The sequence below is a fragment of the Alexandromys fortis genome, unplaced genomic scaffold (genome assembly GCF_014885135.2).
Source record: "Alexandromys fortis isolate MF-2015 unplaced genomic scaffold, M_Fortis_MF-2015_v1.1 scaffold_147, whole genome shotgun sequence".
Lineage (NCBI taxonomy): Eukaryota > Metazoa > Chordata > Mammalia > Rodentia > Cricetidae > Alexandromys > Alexandromys fortis.
Genome location: NW_026068029.1, coordinates 1,135,915 through 1,155,503, shown reverse-complemented (window position 1 = coordinate 1,155,503; position 19,589 = coordinate 1,135,915). Strand labels below are relative to the sequence as shown.

General features: G+C 43.5%; 1 protein-coding gene across 5 annotated transcripts in view; it reads left to right on the top strand.

The window, feature by feature from the left end:
- The window catches only part of Sh3kbp1 (SH3 domain containing kinase binding protein 1), a 336,874-nt gene that overhangs the window by 249,326 nt on the left and 67,959 nt on the right, over positions 1–19,589 (top strand). The window lies entirely within an intron of this gene.

Sequence of the window (19,589 nt, the reverse complement as noted above, 5' to 3'; positions counted from 1 at the left end):
CCTGTGGCTCTTGCCAAGAAGCGTGGGGGGGGGACCTGCTATGGTGTCGCCTATTTCTACCTCTAGATGCTAGTGTAGGAAGTGCTCCAGATATCAAGCTTAGCAACTATCTAGTGATTGTTGGTGGGTTTTTTTTTTTTGAGGGGGGAGACTGTTGACCCTCTCATGGACTCAATGAGTGTAGAAAAGCGCTACAACTATACAAAGACCTTTCTGGAATAGTCAACTATTCCCTCCTCTGAGAATGTGTCCATCTTTTTTACCTGTGAGCTCTTCTCCCCCCACCTGGTTCAGTGTGACTCCGTGGGTGTTGAATGTGGCAGGAGGAAAGAATAGGAAGGGAACAATGCTTTTCTTGCTCCTTTCTGCAAGAAGCGGTTCCCTTCTCTCCCCACCCGCCCCTCCTCCTAAGGAGGCAGCTCTCTTCTGCAAAGTGCATTTCCTATTTTTAATCAGACCTTTAGCCAAACAAGTGGGATAAGCAAGTTGTTAAATGGGTGCGAAGCATAATGCAAATGCTTTAATAATTAGCACTGATAATTGGTTTTTAGCCATGCAGGGAAGGAATAGAGCACTTTCCCCTTATACTGACAGAATAGGGAATTAAGAAACTGCCATTCTTTGTACTGGGGGATGGACTCACTGTCTTTATTTCTGTTTTGTTCCTGGGGCGGGCAGCCTCTTTTTATTGAGACATGGTGTGTTCGTGACATTTATGAAGATTTGAGAAAAGGAAATAGCACCATGATTTCTCTTTTACCTGGAGATGGCGATTTTCCCCTTTAAGAACCTACCCTCCAGTCCTTGCCACTTGAATATGTTCTGTGCCTAAGGAATACACACATTCGTTTCTTGGTTTTGTCCTGTATGTTGCAGTCTAGGATCCAGTCTCTGGAAAGGAATCTGATTTGGGGAAGAGAGAGCTTGGTCTGAAAAGCAACCTCAACAGGTCCCAGCCATTCAGTGGGTACCCATGAACAGAAGAATGTGACAGGCTACTTTTAAGAGTGCCCTCTGAGGGCTGCACTCCGTTTCTCTGGTGGTGGTTTGCGAATATAATATGATGCTGCCATTTCCCCTATACACATTTGTTCTCTAGGCCAAGAGTCCATATGCTATTTAGACAATTGGTCCCTGATTCTGCCCCCTCCCAAGCTTCCTTCCACTCAACTTCCTGAGCATGCAAATGAGCCCAGGCTTGCTTTACTGGCCTGATGAACACTCTGAGTCTCCTCCTTGGCTGCTGAGAAGTGCCCTGAGGTGGTGAACATGGAGGGGTGCTTTTTTCCCCTGCCCCATCTACCCAACTGCTTCATCCTTAGCATCCCAGCATCTTCTTCTTAACACCCCACAACAATGTTTAATTTGTGATCCCTGTGCACCAACCAAAGTCTTCAATGACTTTCTTTGTTTTGTGGTAAAATCCAGTCTGGGGATATGCTACTTCTTCCCTCAGACATTTTGGCTTTGGAATGTGCAACTTTTCTGAGACACCTACCATATGTCCCCATTTGACTCATATGTTCTCATGGGACGGACCTTGAGCATGCACATTCCTGTAGGGATGCTGACTACCCACTGAATTGTTTTCTTTAAAAATATATATTTAGTGTATAGATGCTTGTGTTTACACATATGTGCACATGTTGTGTTCTTTTTTGCAATTTTGTTTCCTTTTTATTTATTGCACTGTTGTGTTTTTTTTGCAATTTTGTTTCCTTTTATTTATTTATTTAAAAAAGAAAAACTATCTTTTTATCATTATACATACCAATCCAAGTTCCCACTCCCTCTCCTCCTCCAATTCCCTCCACATACCCTCCCCCCAATCCAATCCTCAGAGAGGTAAGGCACATTTCTTTGGGAAAGATCCAAGGCCCTCCCTACTATATCTAGACTGAGCAAGGTATCCATCCAGAGAGAATGGGTTCCCAAAAAGCCAGTACAAGCAGTAGGGACAAATCCTGGTGCCACTGCCAGTGACCCTCAGTCTGTCCCAGCCATACAACTGTCACCCACATTCAGAGGGACTAGTTTGGTCCTATGCTGGTTCCTTCCCTGTCTGGCTGGAGTTGGTGAACTCTCATTAGGTCAGGTAGACTGTTTCAGTGGGTGTCCCCATCATAGTCTTGACCTCTTTGCTCATATTCTCATTCCTCCCATTCTTCAGCTGGACTTTGGGAGCTCAGTCCAGTGCTCCGCTGCGGGTCTCTGCCTCTGTTTCCATCAGTTGCTGGATGAAGGTTCTATAGTGATATTTAAGATCACTATTTAAGATCATCAGTTTATCTTACCTATATTATGAGCTTGTCATTTTATTCATATTATTTTATATGATCTGCTGAGAAAGCAGGACTCTTACTATCCTCTACTGATACAGACTTCATTTTCATTGTCATAAAATCTCTGCCAACCTTGACCTTGAGAGCAGCGTGTTAAGATAACGAGTCCTGTAGGCTTCCAGCTCAGGGAAGCCAAGGTTGGAGTTCCAGCATCACGGTTTCTGGTGATGTATCTTTGGGCATGTGAACTGATCTCTCCGAGCCTTAGTTTCCTCAGCTGTAAGCAAGGGTCAGAAAGCTGACGTCACAGGCCTACTGTGACTGTTTGTTAAGGTGCTGCACATGAGGCATGTCTTACAGCAGTGAATCTGCCTGTGCTAACAATAATTCTAGCTATTGTCAGCTTCCATTCTGGCTTTTCCTTTTGAAACTTTAGTAAAAGGAATTGTAGGCTCTGGGTCTGGTCCCTCTTTTCTGTTGGGGATGAATACAGGGATGACATTAAGTGGGTAAAGGTGTTTTTAAAAATCCACCTGCAATAGTTAAGAATTCAGTGGGTGAGGTTTTAGCAAGATGAAAGAAAAATATGCTGCTTTTTTGTCTGCTGAAAGTAGTAAAAATGGTGTTGAGTCTGTAAAAAAAAACCTACTGATATTGTAGAAAAATTCTTACCTCTTCTTTTAAGTTGATGAGTCACCCAGATTCGTTTGGATGATTATAAGCTAACCTAAAATGGATAGGTTCGTCACCACTGGCTAAATATGTGTTTGGATGTACCTGTACCTGTTTATTCTGTATATGAGTTGAGGTAAAAGAGCTGAAGTACTATTTTTGCATTTCGGTGTTATTCACTGTTTGAGTCTCCACTGTCCCCACATGCTAGAGCTCTTTCCTTTGCCTGTCAGCTGAGGTGATTCCCATTGCCCTGCTTTCTGTGCCCTGCCAGGAGTCACAGAGCAGGCTCTGGCCTCCTTTTCCACTCTAGGTTGTCATTTGTGTGACTTTCTAAAAAATGAGTCAGACACCTTTAGTGGGTGTCTGCGAGCCCTCTGTGGTTCTTGAAATAAGGCGCAGAGACCTGAACTATTTGTGTGTCCCTGGAAACGAGCATGAGATGTTGCAACCCAATTTGTTTTTATTTAGAAAGAAGATTTATGGATTTGGGAACATTTTTACTTGTGCAGAACACACCTGTAGTTTTTTTATTTCTAGTCTCTCAAAAATAGCTCCTGCGTCTGTGTTTCTGCCGCCTCCATCCTACTTTCCTGATTGACGTTCTGTGTTCAGGAAGGTTTCAAAGCCTCTGGGTGTGGTTTCTGGTTGTTTTTTTTTTTTTAATTCATTTTTATTTATTTAGAGACGGGCTCTCACATAGCACCAGCTAGCCTTAACCTCACTGCGCAGCTGAGGCTATCCTTGAATTCCTGGTCCTCTCCCTTTGTCTCCAGAGTTCTGGGGTTATAGGCATGTGCCACAACACTGAGCCCTGGGTTTCTAGCAGAGAAACTCCCTAGAGAAGGGCTAAGGGCAGCTTTGGAGAAAGTTTCTGGCTTCACTGTGAGGGAAGCTACTACTGGGGCATGTGCTTGCTGTGACTAGCACCCACTGAGGGCAGAATGAACACAGCTGGAACAATGGGCCTATTCTCACAGTGCTGCCCCTCCCTGAATATAGGAGGAAGGGTTTGCTACTGACCCCTTAGCAAACAATGCTCATAAAACAATTTCCGTGGATAACCTCTCCCCCTGTCATGTAGTGCTCATTGTTCAAAACCTGTTTAAAAACATTAAAATCGGTGTTTAGGAATGTAATACTGTTGGCCAGAGTGGTAGGGGTGGCAGGAAGGGGACAAGAGAGAGGCTGTTGACGCTCATGGAGAAAGCTAGTGGATATGCCCTAAAGAGGAAGGGAGGCCATGGAACTACATAAAGGTAGTCCCTGGCACTGCTACCCGCAGGAGTATGGCAGTGCTTCCTGGAATCATAAAAATTATCTTTAGATGCCCACCGACAGCAATTTTAATTTGCACACTGTCTTCTTCCCTTTACGATTCTCATCCATTCATTCATTGTAGTACATCTGTGATGTGCCAGGAGCTGTTCTAGGTGATAGGGTTACAGCGGTGAATACAAGTGACAGACTTGCAGGTTTGTGTTTTCATACTTCAAATATTTGGAGCTAGACATAGCGTGGAGGTGGAGACAGAATTAAATACTAACCCACCTAGCATTTTTCAATACTTCAATATGTCTCCATGTCTCTCTTCTTTCTCAGGCAATGCTTGCTTGAACATTAGCACTCACCAGATGTACCTGAAGCCCACAGCCTCCCAGTGCAGAATTCTGGGCAGACACTAGCAAAATTCCCTCAGCACCCTTCCTTTCTCCTCAGGGGTCTATCCAAAGCTCAGCATCTTGCCTTATCCTCATAGTGGGCCTGGGAGTCACAGAGGGCCAAAAGAGGTCTTTGCTGATCACAGAAAAGGAGAAGAGACCCAGAGCATAGAGGAATTGGGACAAGCATGTCTTCTGAGTCCTCGTTGAATGTTCTAGGGATGTCGGGGTCAGCCAGGGTGCTAACTCTGGATGGAGTTCATTTCCTGTGGGACTCTAAGGTGTTTGTGGTAGGTGCAGCTCAGCCAGTCTCAGTGATGACTATTATTCAGTCATTGAGAGGAATCCAGTGTTGCTTGATATCCAGAGCTAGCATCTGCAGTTCCCTTTTTAATTAATGATATTATTGTTGCTAATCTGAGCAACAATGATATTGCTATGTTTCTGACCTATTTGAATCTATCTCTTTCCAGTATTATTTTTATTTGTTCCTTAAGAGTTTAATATAATGTGTTTTGATCATACTCACCCCCACAACTCTTCACCGCCTGACCCAAGTTTGTGTCATTTTTTTTTTAATTGAGCTCTACATTTTTCTCCACTCCCCTTCCTTCCTCCCCTCTCCCATTCTGTCCTCTCTTGTGACTCCTACACTCCCAAATTACTCAGGAGAGCTTGTCTTTTTCTACCTCCCATATACATTAGATGCATGTATTTCTCTCTTAGGGTCTTCTTTGTTGTCTAGGTTTTCTGGAGTTATGAATTGTAGGCTGGTTTTTCTTTGCTTTATGTCTATAAGTTACTTATGAGTGAGTACATATTATATTTATCTTTCTGGGTCTGGGTTACCTCACTCAATATGATTTTTTTCTAGATTCATCCATTTGCCTGCAAATTTCAAGATGTCATTTTTTTTAACCAATGTGTAGTAAATACTCCATTGTATAAATGTACCATGTTTTCCATATCCATTCTCCAGTGGAGGGGCATTTAAGTTGCTTCCAGGTTCTGGCTATGACAAACAATGCTGCTATGACCATAGTCGAGCACATGTCCTTGTTGTATGATTGAACATCCTTTGGGTATATACCCAAAAGTGGTATTGCTCGATCTTGAGGTAGGTTGTTTCCTAATTTTCTGAGAAATTGCCATACTGATTTCCAAAGCGACTATACAGGTTTGCATTCCCACTAGCAATGCAGGAGTGTTTCCCTTATCCCACATTCTGACAGGTTTAAGATAGAATATAAAACTTCTAGAAAACACACACACACACACACACACACACACCTATTACTGTAGAAGCGTCTAAAGCACACACAGAGAGACAGAGACAGATAGAATTGAGTTACCCTATAACAGCATAGCAATGTCCTTACTAGATACCAGAGGTAACAAATAAAATGTCCTGTGCTAGATATGAGTTATCAGTTTTTTAGAGACAGGGCCTTACATAGCCTAGGCTGACATCCAACTCATTATATAGACAAAGTTGCCCTTGTTGCTCCTGCTACTACCTCCTAAGTGCTGGAATTACAAGCATGTAACACCACACTTGGTTCACATGGAACTGGGGATGAAACCCAGGGCCTTGTGGATGCTAGGCAAGCACTCTAATAACTGTGCCACATCCCCAGTCCCTAATGTCAATTATTTCTGTGTGTGAAGCACACCTTCCATTTGCTGTCTTCTTCTGTCTTCCCATATGGAGTGTATTTGGGTGGGATCTTTTCTTCTAGGCCTGGGGATTGCTTAGCTCTCTGTTTTGCTGTTACCATTACACAAAAGAAAGACTAGAGGCTTGATCTCCTTTCTAAGTCCTTCAATGATGACATGTTCGAAGGTTTTAATGCCTGGTTTTCCCTTCCTCCATCCTTAGTCATTAACTCATTAGTTAACTGAAATGTCTATGTACAGGAAAGATGTTTTCAGGCCTCCTTGCTTCCTACAAGAAGTAAGTTTGTTTCCACAAACACTTGGGTATCTCGGGGAAAGATCTTTAGCTTGATATAAAAAAAAAAAAAAAAAGCCATTCAACTAAATAGATTGCTGGCCTTGACCCTGTCTCTTAGAATTGCTGAAGCTTTTAGCAGAGCTAAAATGTTGGGATTAAAGGAGGTTCCACGGGTTAGAAGTAAATTAGCAGGTGTCACCCTGAAGATGATGACACGCTGACAGCCCCATTAGAAGGACATGTTTTATGAGCGAACGAGAAAGCTAAGCACAGGTCTGGGATCATCTGGGTTTGCACATATTTGAAAACTGTCAGTGTCCAGCAAATGACTAATTTATATTAGAGAATTGTTTTTTACATATGGCCCATCTTGTTAGAGTATGTATGCCCTTATTTGAAACACAAGTCACAATGTATGTATCCCTCAGAGCATTGGAAACCCAAAGGAATATTGCTTGTTGCTGTTGTCCTCTCTAAAGTGGGTAGGATGCTGTGCTGGATAGGAAGAATCATGATTCCCTAATTGCATTGGCTAGAAACTCTTCCTCGCCGTGCCTTCTTGCCCTCTCAGATGCAAGATTTTAAATGAGATGAAAATGGAAGGCTTGGGGATGGAGAGGTCTTCCGTTTGGTTTACTAGTAGCCAAGAAACAGTGCCACCCAAAATTAGGGTAACTCTTAATAGGGTTCCTTCTTTTGCATGGTGGTAGATGAGTTTATGGATGGCGCAAACTCTCAGGTTCATATGCCTTTACTAATTAGATGAAACTGTCTAAAGGGACCCTCTGATTATTTGTTCAATCTGATTGTCATACTCCAAAGTGCTACTCTTAAGTTGCAGGACATCAGCAGTCCTTGCAACATCATCCTGAAACACAGCTTCTGGTTTCTATTTCTGTTTTTATTTTTTAATTAATTAATTAATTAATTAATTAATTAATTAAAGATTTCTGTCTCTTCCCCACCACCGCCTCCCCTTTCCCTCCCCCTCCCCCAATCAAGTCCCCCTCCCTCGTCAGCCCAAAGAGCAATCAGGGTTCCCTGCCCTGTGGGAAGTCCAAGGACTACCCTCCTCCATCCAGGTCTAGTAAGGTGAGCATCCACGAAACTGCCTAGGCTCCCACGAAACCAATAGGTCCAGTAGGATCAAAAACCCGTTGCCATTGTTCTTGAGGTCTCAGTAGTCCTCATTGTCCGCTATGTTCAGCGAGACCGGTTTTAACCCAGGCTTTTTCAGACCCAGGCCAGCTGGCCTTGTTTTTAAATTTCTTTTTATTTATATATATGTTCGTGTGAGTGTGTGTATGGGGTGTATGTGTGTGTGTGTGTGTGTGTGCATGTGCATGCCCACATGCGCTCACTCACAGAGAGCAGAAAAGGGTGTTCAAGCCTCTAGAGCTGGAGTTACAGGTACTTGTGAGCTGCTTGATTTGGTGCTGGGAACTGAACTCCCGTCCTCCGCAAGAGTCAGAAGCACTCTTAACTACCTAGCCATCTCTCTAGCCCACACTGCAATTATTCTCATCATTTTCTTATATTTTAAAATTACATTTATTTGTTATTTGTATACAGGGGCATGGGTCTGTCTCAGTTTGAGTGTGGAGGTCAGAGGACAACTTGAAGGAGTCAGTTCTTTCCTTCTACCATGCGGGTTCCAGGAATCATACCCAGGTCATCAAACGTTGCAGCGAGTTCTTTACACACTGTGCCCACTAAGCCATTTTGCTGGACTTTTCCCTACCATGTTCTACTAGCTACAGTACAACTTTGAATGTGCTACCTAGCTCTCCTTGCCTCAGTTTCTAGATCTGTGAATCATGGACAAAAATAGCGCCTACCTCCGTGGTGTTGCAAAGAGCAGCTATTGTGGTTTGAATATATCCCTCAAAGTTCGTGTGTTAAAAACTTAGTTTCCAGTGCAACAGTCGAGAGATGGGACTTTAAAGATGTGATTGGGGTGGGAGGACCATACCTTGGGCTTATGCTAATGCTCTTATTGTGGGGATGGGTTCATTATTGCCAGAGTAGGTTCCTGATAAAAGGAAGAGTTCAGGCTCCTCCCTTTCTTTTGCCCATGCTTTCCTGCCTTTCCATCTTCTATCCTCTGATAATGATGCAAGACGTAGGCCCTTCAGATTTGGTCTCCCCTCGTTTGCCTGTAAGGTCTAAATCTGTTCTTTGTAATTTCTCCAGTGTCAGACATTCTATTACAGCAGTACAAAACAGACTAACACAATAGGCAAAGCACTTAGAAAGCCTGGCCAATAGTAACTGCTGGATAAATGTTAGAAGCTATTATTTCCTGATGATAAATTGCTAAATGGAATGCTGCATCCGTGTATTTTGAGGGCATTTAAGTGATGTTCTGAAAGATGGTGCTAATTTAGTCTCCTCACAGGAGTGTGTGCAAATGTCTCCCAATCCTTGTCATCCCTGGATATTACCATTCTTTTTGTTCTCTGCTAATATCTTTTAACCTCTGCTAATTTGCACTCTAAAAATTATTACCGAGTTTGAAATCTTTGTACATCATTTTCCAATTGATTTTTAGAAAATACTCTATATGCATGCCATTAACCTGTCATTTTTGTATTATAAATATTTCTCTTAGTTTATGACTCATGGAGATATTATGGTAAAAGTCATTAAAATAAATATCTTTTAGAACTCGCAATTTCCTCGTTTTAAAGTTAACTGTATATTGAGGTAAAATTTATCATTTTAAGGAGAGTTTTACTTAAGGCTTTTCTGCTTGGAGCCCTGGGTGGAGAGCATAGCTGGCGATTAAATGCCTTCCTTTTCTGCCTGCCTTGGGGCTTTCAGAGGTTCTATTTAAAGCTTCGACACTTTTGGTATTTCTTATATTGGCATTTAGAGAGCCCCTGGGATTCTGCGTGGATTCTTACAAGGATCCTCCTGTCCTAGACAAGGGCTTGGCAAACTTCTATAAAGGGCCAGAATCAAGTATTTTTAGGCTTTGTGGGCCATGCAGTCTCTTCAGCAAGTGCTACTCTGGCATTGTAGAGGGAAAACAGTCACAGAGGTAAATGAGTGTGTTTGGTTGAGTTCCAATAAAGCTTTATGGACATTTAAATTTGAATACCATGTAATTTTCATATTCATTGAAATTTTATTCTTCTTTTAAAAATCATTTAAAAATGTAAAAACTATTCTTAGCTTTTGACCCATAGGCTGTACTTTACTGACCTCTGAAACAGAGTATCTGGAAATCCAGCCAGTTGCTGGGTCGTGATGGCTCATGCCTTTAATCCCAGCACTGAGGAGGCAGAGACAGGTAGATCTCTGTGAGTTCGAGGGCAGCCTGGTCTACAGAGCAAGTTCCAGGACAGCTAGGGCTATACAGAGAAACCCTGTCTTGAAAAACTGGACAAAAAGAAAATCCAGCCAATTTGTTTTCAATAGAAATGGGACACTTTGAAGAGTTGAAATCTTAGGCTGGAAAGGTGGCTCAGGGGGGGAAAGGTACCTGCCTCCAAGCCTCACAGCCTGAATTTGATCCCTGGGACCATTGGAAGCAGGGAACCAACTCCTATGAGTAGTCCTCTGACTGCCACATTCGTGTATTGGTATGCTACATGTGCGCTCACACACACACACATACACACACACACACACACACACACACACACACTACATTCATTTAAATCTTTTCAAATAATGGTGTTGGTATGACCAAAACATGAACTTTAATCTAAACCTAATATGCTATGCAAAAATTAACTCAAAATAGACCTAAACCTAAAATGCAAAACATGGTTATTCATGGAAGTATAGAAGAGTTGTTAAATAGTCTACACTATACATACAAAACACAGATAAATTAGATTTCAGCAAAATTGAACATGTTAGTTTTTCCAAGACATTGCTAAGTAAATATTGTCTGTGGGTCTCATTTTACTCTAGAGACATCTGAGTCACAATGCTCTCACCTAGTTGTTGCCCAGGATAAATTACATAAGTTTCAAGGCCTTGGTTTTATCTTGCGTGTTCCTGGAATTTCCTGGTAATATAGAGTCGTGGGTCTCCTACATTGCTCCTGCTTCTGTGCCCTTTCTCCCCCATGCTAGGTAGATGCTGCCGTACTCTTCTGCGCTGAGGAAGGCCCAGCAGAGGGCTCACTGTACTGGCCTAAAGACTAAATCAGCTAAATGTAGATTAAAAGACTGCACACAATTTTTCAGGCCAGCAAATAAGCTTTCCAAATTGAGAAAAAAAAAAAAAAGCTTGAAAGTACTGTAGGTTGGTCCCAGCAGAGAATGATGGCAGAAGGTAACAATTTCCTACTGGCTACTGCAGCTCTCTTGGTGGTTCTTGACCTTCAGAATGAGCATGCCTGTGCCCTTTCTCCTGTTCCTTCCCAGTCTTCGTCTGTATGAGTATCAACACTTCGTTCCTATTTAGTGTCTTCTTTCCATGTCCCTGAGGTGGTAGAACAGCTAAGAAAATCTCTCGAAACGCAAGGAAAGGTGCTCTCGGAATAGCACTGCCTTATCAATGTGGCAAAATGATTTTCTGCCATGTCCACCGTCCTTTTAATGGAAGGAAGACATGCAGAGGCCATGCATTTCTCTAAGTAAAAAATAAAAGCTCAGCACCAGGATCCACGTCCTTGAGAAGTAAACCGTGCTTAGCCTTGTGTTGTGGCTGAAGCAAAGGTGCCATTGGAAGTAGCTTTAACTATTTACCATGACACGATCATCTCGATGTAGATTACCCAGCAAATAGGAAATGAAGAGCCGTTCTGGAGACTTTTTATTACATAAGTTCAAGTGTTGGGTTATGTTTAAATGGGTAGGAAGAAATGTGAAAGTGTCCCCTAAAGGATTTGAAGTTTCTAAATGACTTGCTTACATGCCGTCATACACAGTTTATCTTGTTCTCTATGCTTCAAGTCAGATTACAAGGATATGGAAAAGACCTGTCTGTATTGTATTGTTTCCACGTGAGCATTGGCTTTTGAAGTTGCCTTGTGGAGGGAGAAGGTATTTTAGTCTGTTATTTATAAGAAAGACTAAAACATAGACATTTTTTAGAATACTTAAGATTATATGTTCATCAGATGAAGTAAAAAAAAATTATATTTGTTACTGTCAGGTCCCAAAGAAACCTGGGACAAGTCTCACTCAATACTTGTGGCTCCTCCCAGCAATTCTCACCCAACCCTGTACCCTAAACCTCTCTAGCCCAGACACTAGGCTTCCGTTACCTTTCCCCAACTTCTGATCCCTAGGGAAGTTAGCCATTTTTCCCTTCTCTTCCTCTCTTGCTCCACTCACCACCATGGATGGCCATGTCCAGTCTGCTGACCATGTTCAGTATGGATCCTTCCAGATGCCTCTGGCCGTTTTCTCTCTCATTCCTGTAATAAACCCTTCCCATTAACCGTACCTAGAAGCAGCTATGTCCGTATTTCATTCAGTTATAGTCCAATTATACAGGCAAGCTATACATTCCAACTATACTGACGGCTCCTGGAAGTACCCAGTAAGAGTGGTGACCCTGGAGTTGGGCCAACAGGACAGTCTCTGTTGGGTGCTGGTCTCTGAAGAGGCTCTAGGCAGAAGTGCCTTTTAGAAAAGAGGGAAGGAAGCTGTCATCACAGAGGTCTTTGGGGCCTTAGCTCTTCTTCATCCTGGCCTGTGACTCTTCATGCCTATGGGAACTTCTGGTCATTCCATGGCAGTGGTTCTCAACCTATGAGACGTAGCCACTTTTGGAGCCAGATGACCCTTTCACGGGGGTCACCTAAGACCATTGGAAAACACAGACATTTACATTAGGATTCATAACAGTAGCAAAATTGCAGTTATGAAGTGGCAACAAAAATAATGTTATGGCTGAGGATCACCATACCATGAGGAGCTGTATTAAGGGGTCACAGCGTTAGGGAGGTTGAGAAGCACTGCTCTATGGGGACTAAGACTCGAAAGGTTGGGCCTCTTGTCTTCTCTCTTAGGACTCCTGGACTCAAAGGTTAACGTCTTTAGCATTTCCCAAGCAGGTGCTGCCAACAGGCTGCAGAGTGCGGAAGGCAGTCAGCTCAGCTTGCCAGGGCATATTCAAGGGCTCTGGGTGGCTGGAACTTCCCTTCCTCTAGCTCCAGATGATGGCTTCCAACAACCTTTGGCCTCCAGCATTGTGTTACAAAAGCAGTATCGTTTTATATGTGCGCATGACCAGGAAAAAGTTGAGTGGTGCATTTATTTTCTTATATACAGATGTGTAATGGAGGCTCTATTTTAGCTTAGAGAATACTTCACCTTTGTTTGAAAGCAGGAGAGGAAAGTCTAGAATAGTCAGACTCTCTGTATGTATCTTCGTTTCAGATAATCCTCCCCAAGGACTCCTTATGGGAATCCGACCTTGAAACAGCTCTGATTCAGAAGGATAAAGCTTAAAGTTCAGTTATACCTCGAATACAGCTAATTCACTCCAACGAAAGAAGCATTCTTTTTAAGAGAATATAACTTCTGGTGGTGTCAACAACAGAGCAAAGGGTGTTACATGGGCCTACTCCCTTGCTGTAGGGAACTCTCAAGTTTAACAAAATACCGAGCAGCTGTGTAGAGGCATTGGGCAGTACATGCTAGAAGGACATGGTCTTGGAGAGAAGGGAAGGGAAGCATTAAAGTGACTTTTTGCCTGGGGTGTTTTATAACTTACAGCATGGGGCAGTGCCCAAAGAACTCTTGGTGGGACAGAGGAGAGAAAATGGAAGGCAGGCTAAGGAGAAGGCTCAAATTTGCCAAAGGCAGCAATGTAGAGAGGTGGGACATAAGGAGTTCCAGAAATCTGTGGGAGGCTCCCTCTGGGTTTTGGCCAAATATTATACTACATATCACCACACCCAAGTCCTCATTCATTCGACGGCACAGGAGGTAAGGAGGCGGAGGGCTATGAGCAGAGTAGACATCCCAGAGCTCACCAGTGCTGGAAGATATCACAGTTCTGGTCATGCATGGTAGAAAAATGAGGGCCTCTGCACACCTCTGGCATCCAGGTGAGAACCAAGAATATCCAGACGCAGCACTACCCTATGCTTATTCTAACAAAACTCCAAAACCAAGCTTTGGCTGGTCCCACTGATCAGTATGTAAGTGTCCCACCATAACAAAAGTCAGCACTCTCTCTAGGGAGGTAAGAAAACCCAAGCTCTTTTGAGAGCCCGTGATCATAAATAACTTACCATGTGAAGAAGCGGCTTCGGTTTGGGTAGCTTGGAAAAGATGTGGCAGCATTTCTAAGTTCAGCCTTCCGACATCAGCATGTGCTAATGGCATCTCGATTTTGATTTGCTATTCATTTAGCTATGCAATATGTAAAATGAAAAAAAATGGCCATTAGTACAGAAAAGTATATAACTTATTGTCTAATAAGAAGGCCAGGAGTTTTTAGAAGTGGATGGGCTTCCTAGAACCACAGAGCAGTGAATGACTTATTTAACCTTTCACATGTTGCTGTTTGAATGTGGCATTTTCTTGAGTGGACTTGGCACCATTTTCGTGGATAGGGCTGTTTCTTGTGTCTCTGGGCCCCCTCCCCAATTACCTCTGGTCTGCAAGCATTTCTTCTGCCACGGGGACAGCATATAGTTCTCTTTACTCCTTGCCACCTCATGAACCATGCTGCCAACGGGCCTGCTTTGGGAACTGACTTCTGAGCTCAGGGAATTCTAGGCAACAGTCTCAGCCATCCAGCAGAAGTGCATCTCTTGGGGAGGTGGTAACAGGTGGAAGCAGAGTCAAGTTGTTCCGGGCTTGAGCTTCCCCCGAGCTTTTCTGCAGCTCTTTCCCAAGCACCATGCGGAAGACACTCGTGAGTAAATATTAGACAGTAATTCTCTATTGTGCGTGAATGCTGGGCGTGTGGAGCTCTCCTCAGGGCACTCCAAGGCCCACTTACCAGCCGTATTGAAAGTGATCAACACTGTTTGTCCTGCTCACATCATACCCCAGCCACCTGAGATGCCCACTAAAGCAGCCTTGCTGGGTCATTTGTAGAAAATCAGTGCTAGGGAGCTCGCGGGCCACTAGAAGGCTTGAATAGAGTCAGTCTTCTCTTTGATTTGGGCGCGGTGGTGAATCCATTCTTACCTTTGCGTTTGGGGGATTGACAAACGATTTCCCAAGCTGCATGCTTCCCTTTGTACTCCATCAAGACACTGATGATTCCCCAGGAAATGTGATCCCATCTTTTGAGGGCGCTTTTGAGTTTTTCCTGTAGCTACAGATAATTTAAAATTGAGTGTATGTGAAGCTTAGCTTACGGAATTACCCTATTCCTATTTAACTTGCTCTCACTTCTGCTGTTTGAAAATGGAAGTGTGCACGTGTTTAGGGCTTTGATAATCTATTAGGGGACTCATTCTTAGAGAAAACTGATGTCCCTGCCCTCGGCAGCCATTGCCTGTGACTCTTCATCTAGGAAAGGGCCCTGTAAAATTTCTCCCATCAACATTGGCCTGTTAATTGGTGTTCTTATTGTGCAGGTGTTGCTTAGACAATCATATCATATTGTTGAAATTTTATGGGTGCAACTTCCCTTGTTCTATCAAAAATACGCTAGCTCACAGCAGGCATGACCTCTGGCTCTGACAGTAATCTTTCTGATTACTCTTTTGCAATGTTCCTTGAGCCTTGGGTATAGCGATGTGTTGTACACGCACTAATAAGCTGTGTAGGTGTCTATATGCCCACATACATATGCAGCAATAATAATTTCAGAAGAAAAGGTCATGAAGTGGAGAGGGAGTGGGGGCACAGGAGGAGTTGGAAGGAGAGACAAGAGTCAGAACGGTATCAATACAGTTCTCATATATGAAATTCTCAAAAATTAAGAACTTAAGATTTAACAAAATGTCAATTATAACAAGCTTCACCCATCCAGCTGTTTATCCATTTAGCCAGAGTCAGTATATGTTATGCACTCTGTTGTGGTTTTGGTGGCTGCAGCATGAAGACAGATCCTTGCTTTTAAAACAGTTTGCCCATACTGAGACCTGGAAGCATGCCCCGGAGCAGCAGCAGTCCAGCGGCCTGGGGAGCTCTCAGAGGCAGTGGGTACAGACTCGCCCCATCATTTTAAAATGTGAATTGACATTTTTTAATCCCTAAACAAGAAGGATACTTCTCCGCTTGCCTTTGGAATTCCCCAGGAGCTTTTTAAAAAACACAAATGTCTTATATTTTCCTATTCCAAGCTGTGATTTAATTGATGAGAGGTTTGGTCCAGGCCTTGGACACTTAAATTCTCAAATAATTTTAATGTGCAGCCAGATTTGAGAGCCAACTGTCTAATAGATCCATTTACACTCTAGACAAAAAAGAGCTAAAGATGAAATCATGGTATATTCTCTCAATCAATTTACAAGCCAGGTTGTAAATTTGTCTTTTTTTTCAGTCTTTGAAGTGACTAGCCCAAGGTAGATCTATCAAGTCTCATTGTTGCCTCCTGTCAGATGGAGCTCACCATGACAACAGGTTGTCTCTGTTACTCTCAGCTAGTCCCTGGCACAATAGCTGTGTGGAGCACTAAATTACTTCAGCCAGGTTCCCTGCGGCTATGCTGGCAGGGCTGAACAAACCGAGGTATGGCATTGAAGTCTCCTGCTTCAGACACACCCTAGGGCCTTGGCTTGCCTCCCTTTGGCCCCTTCCCAAGAATAAGTTCTTGCCAGGGTCTTGAATTAGCCCAAGAATAAGTTCTTGCCAGGGTCTTGAATTGGCTCATGCTGGGAAGAGAGGGCTAGAAGTGGCCTATCAGTGCTCAGAAATGACGTGAGTGCCTGGGCTTCACAAGATAATTGCATGAGAGTTTAATTAAGAAGAGTCCTTGGGCTGAGATTGCAGCTCAGGTGGTAGAGGACTTACCTACCATGCACGAAGTTACGGATGCAATCCCCAGTATCCCATGAATCAGCTTGGTATAGTGCAAACCCATAATCCCCGTACTTGAGAGGTGGATGCGGGAGGATCAAGAGGGCATCCCCAGCTACATGATGAGTTTGAGTCTAACCTGGACCACATGAGACCTTGTCTCAAGATGTGTTATGACCATATTATCCCTTAGCTATTTAGGCCAGCCCATACAATCCCAGTAATGACTGTAACAATCACCAGTGCAGTGCTCTTTATAGAGATCTTCTCACATAACAACCAACAGATCTAGAGAGTTCTCACTGTACCGTGTGGCTCATTTGCTCTCTTCTTCTCTCTTGTTCCATTAAGAATACCTGAGCGGGGCTGAAGAGGGGAAAGTTGTAGAATTCTATTTTAATTTAAATTTATTTTAAGAATACATCAGACAAAATATGTAATGGCAAACATGTGCTAGCATGTTCTCCCTTATTTGTGATATGTGACTAACCCAAAGCATAGTATCTCTGGCTGTAACATCCCTCAGTTCCATCACTCTTATAAGAAAAGTTAGCATTTGCATTTCATGAAGGGGCATATCCTATTTGACCCTGATAATCTGCCTAGCTGGGAGCCATAGACAAACCATTTGTGCCATTTTGTTGAAGGCTTCATCGTGGAAGAGTGAACATTCTTTGTCAGAAATATAATTTTTTCATTCTTTTCATAAGGCTCCAGCTCTCCTTGCCCCTTCTGTGATGCCAGTAGAGCTTATTATTAAACATCATTTTTTCCCAGAAGCTTTCATCTATTCTGTGTGTCCAACCTTCTGACACGGGGACACGATGTCATTATATACAAATGCATTGAACTGCATTCATAGCTATGCTGGGATACGTGTAGATCACACTTCAGAGATGCTGTGCTTTATTTCACTTCTTCCATCTGCCTCATTCACAGGTCGTCTCACATGCCTATGCTGCCCTTTCTCTCCTTATTAGACTCCGAAAATCCCTGTCAGCTTGGTCTATTGTTGAAATAGGAGTGGCGGGGCTGCGTCCCCAGCACCCAGGCCGCCTGCTAGCTCATGCCCGAAATAACAACACACAAACTGTATTCTTTTAAACACTGCTTGCCCATTATATCTAGCCTTTTCACATATTAATTTAGCCCATTTCTAATAATGTGTGTAATCACCCCAAGGTGCGCTTACCAGGAAGATTCTAGCCTACGTCCATCCTGGGTCGGAGCTGCATGGGAGAGCGGAGCCTGGCATCTCTGCTCCAGAGAGCAGAGCTGTCGAGTCTACCCGGGAGAGCTGAGCATGGCGTCTCTGCTCCAGAGAGCAGAGCTGTCAGGGTCTGAGCTCACTTCCTCTTCCTCCTGTTTACTCCTCCCACCTATGTTTTAACCTATCAGGGCAAGCAGTTTCTTTATTTAATTAACCAATGAAATCAACAGATTGATATATGACACTCCCACATCAGTCTATGCCTGTTTTCATTATTTTTTAAATTTATTCTTCTCTCTTACATTATATCCTGATCATAGTTTCCCCTCCCTCCACTCACTCCTCCAAGTTTCCCCCACACATACTTCCCCTCTCCCCCAGATGCGCTCTTCCTTCTTTCCCTTCAGAAAAGAGCAGGCCCCCCAGGGATATCAACTGAACACGACATAACAAAGTACAATAAGACTAGGCACCTCACCTCATATTAAGGTTGGACGATGTGACCCAGTAGGAGGAAAAAGTTCCCAAGATCAGGCAAAGAGTCAGAGACACTCTCCACTCCTACTGTTAGGAGTCACACAGAGCACCATGGTACACAACCATAGCATGCAGAGGACCTAGCTCAGACTCATACAGGCTCTGTAATTGCCGCGTTAGTCTCTATGAACCCGTATGAGCTCTGCTTGGTTGATTATGTGGCTGTGTTCTCATGGTATCCTTGACCCATTTGGCTCTGACAATCCTTCCCTGCCACTCTTCCCCCATTCTGAGTTCTGCCTGATGTTTGTTTGTTTGTGGGTCTCTGCATCTGCTCCCATCAGTAGCTGAAGGAAGCCTCTCTGATGATTGGGTTAGACTCCAGTCTACGAGTATAACAGAAAAGCATTAAGAATCATTTCATTGACTTGTTTTTCTTTTTTTGCCAGCCATGTTAGGGTCTATCCTAGGTCTCTGGGATATCCAGCCTTGGTTCCTGGCCATCCGGGCAGTATCATGGGCTCCCTCTCCTGGTGTGGGCCTCAATTTGAAGCAGTCGTTGGTGGGGACTCCCACAAGTTCTGCACCACCATCACCCCAAGCGCATCTTATAGACAGGACACATTGTAGTTGGAAGGTTTTGTGGCTGGGCTGGTGTCCCAATCCCACCACTTGCCTGGTTACAGAAGATGACCAGTTCAGGCTCTGCATTCCCCATTACTAGGAGTCTTCACTAGGGTCACCCTCGTAGAGTCCAGGGAGTTTTCACTGCACTAGTTTTCCACACTACTCCCAAGATACTCCCCAAAGCCAGTTTTCTCTCTCAGTACTCTCTCCCTCCATATCCCTCCCACCTGATCCCTCCGGTTCCCATCCCTACCCACTCCCAGTTCACCTGCAAAATCTCTTCTATTTCCCCTTCCCAGGGAGATACAAGTGTCCTTCCTAAAACCCTCCTTTGTTACGTGACCTCTCTGGTTCTGTGGATTATATCATGATTATCCTTTATGTAACAGCGAATATCCACTTATGAGTGAGTACATACCATGTTTGTCTTTCTGCGTCTGGGTTACCTCACTCAGCATGATCTTTTCTAGTTCCATCCATTTGCCTGCAAATTTCATGATGTCATTTTTTAACAGCTGAGCAATACTCCATTGTATAAATGTTTGGAAATAAATTACAGTGTTTTGGCCACATTGCCTCTTTCCTCAATGGTCAGCTACTTACTACCTTATAGTCCTAACTTCACTAGGTTTTCTCTTTAAGGACATATCCACTTTCACACTGATGGTGTACTGGACTTACAAGTCATTGACCACCCACCCCTCCATTCTATCCCTGTCACTACTAGGTATCACTTTGCCTCAGACCTCGGGTTCTGCAGCAGATAGCTGATCTGTGCACTCAGCTCCAGTTCTTAGGTGATCTTTGCTG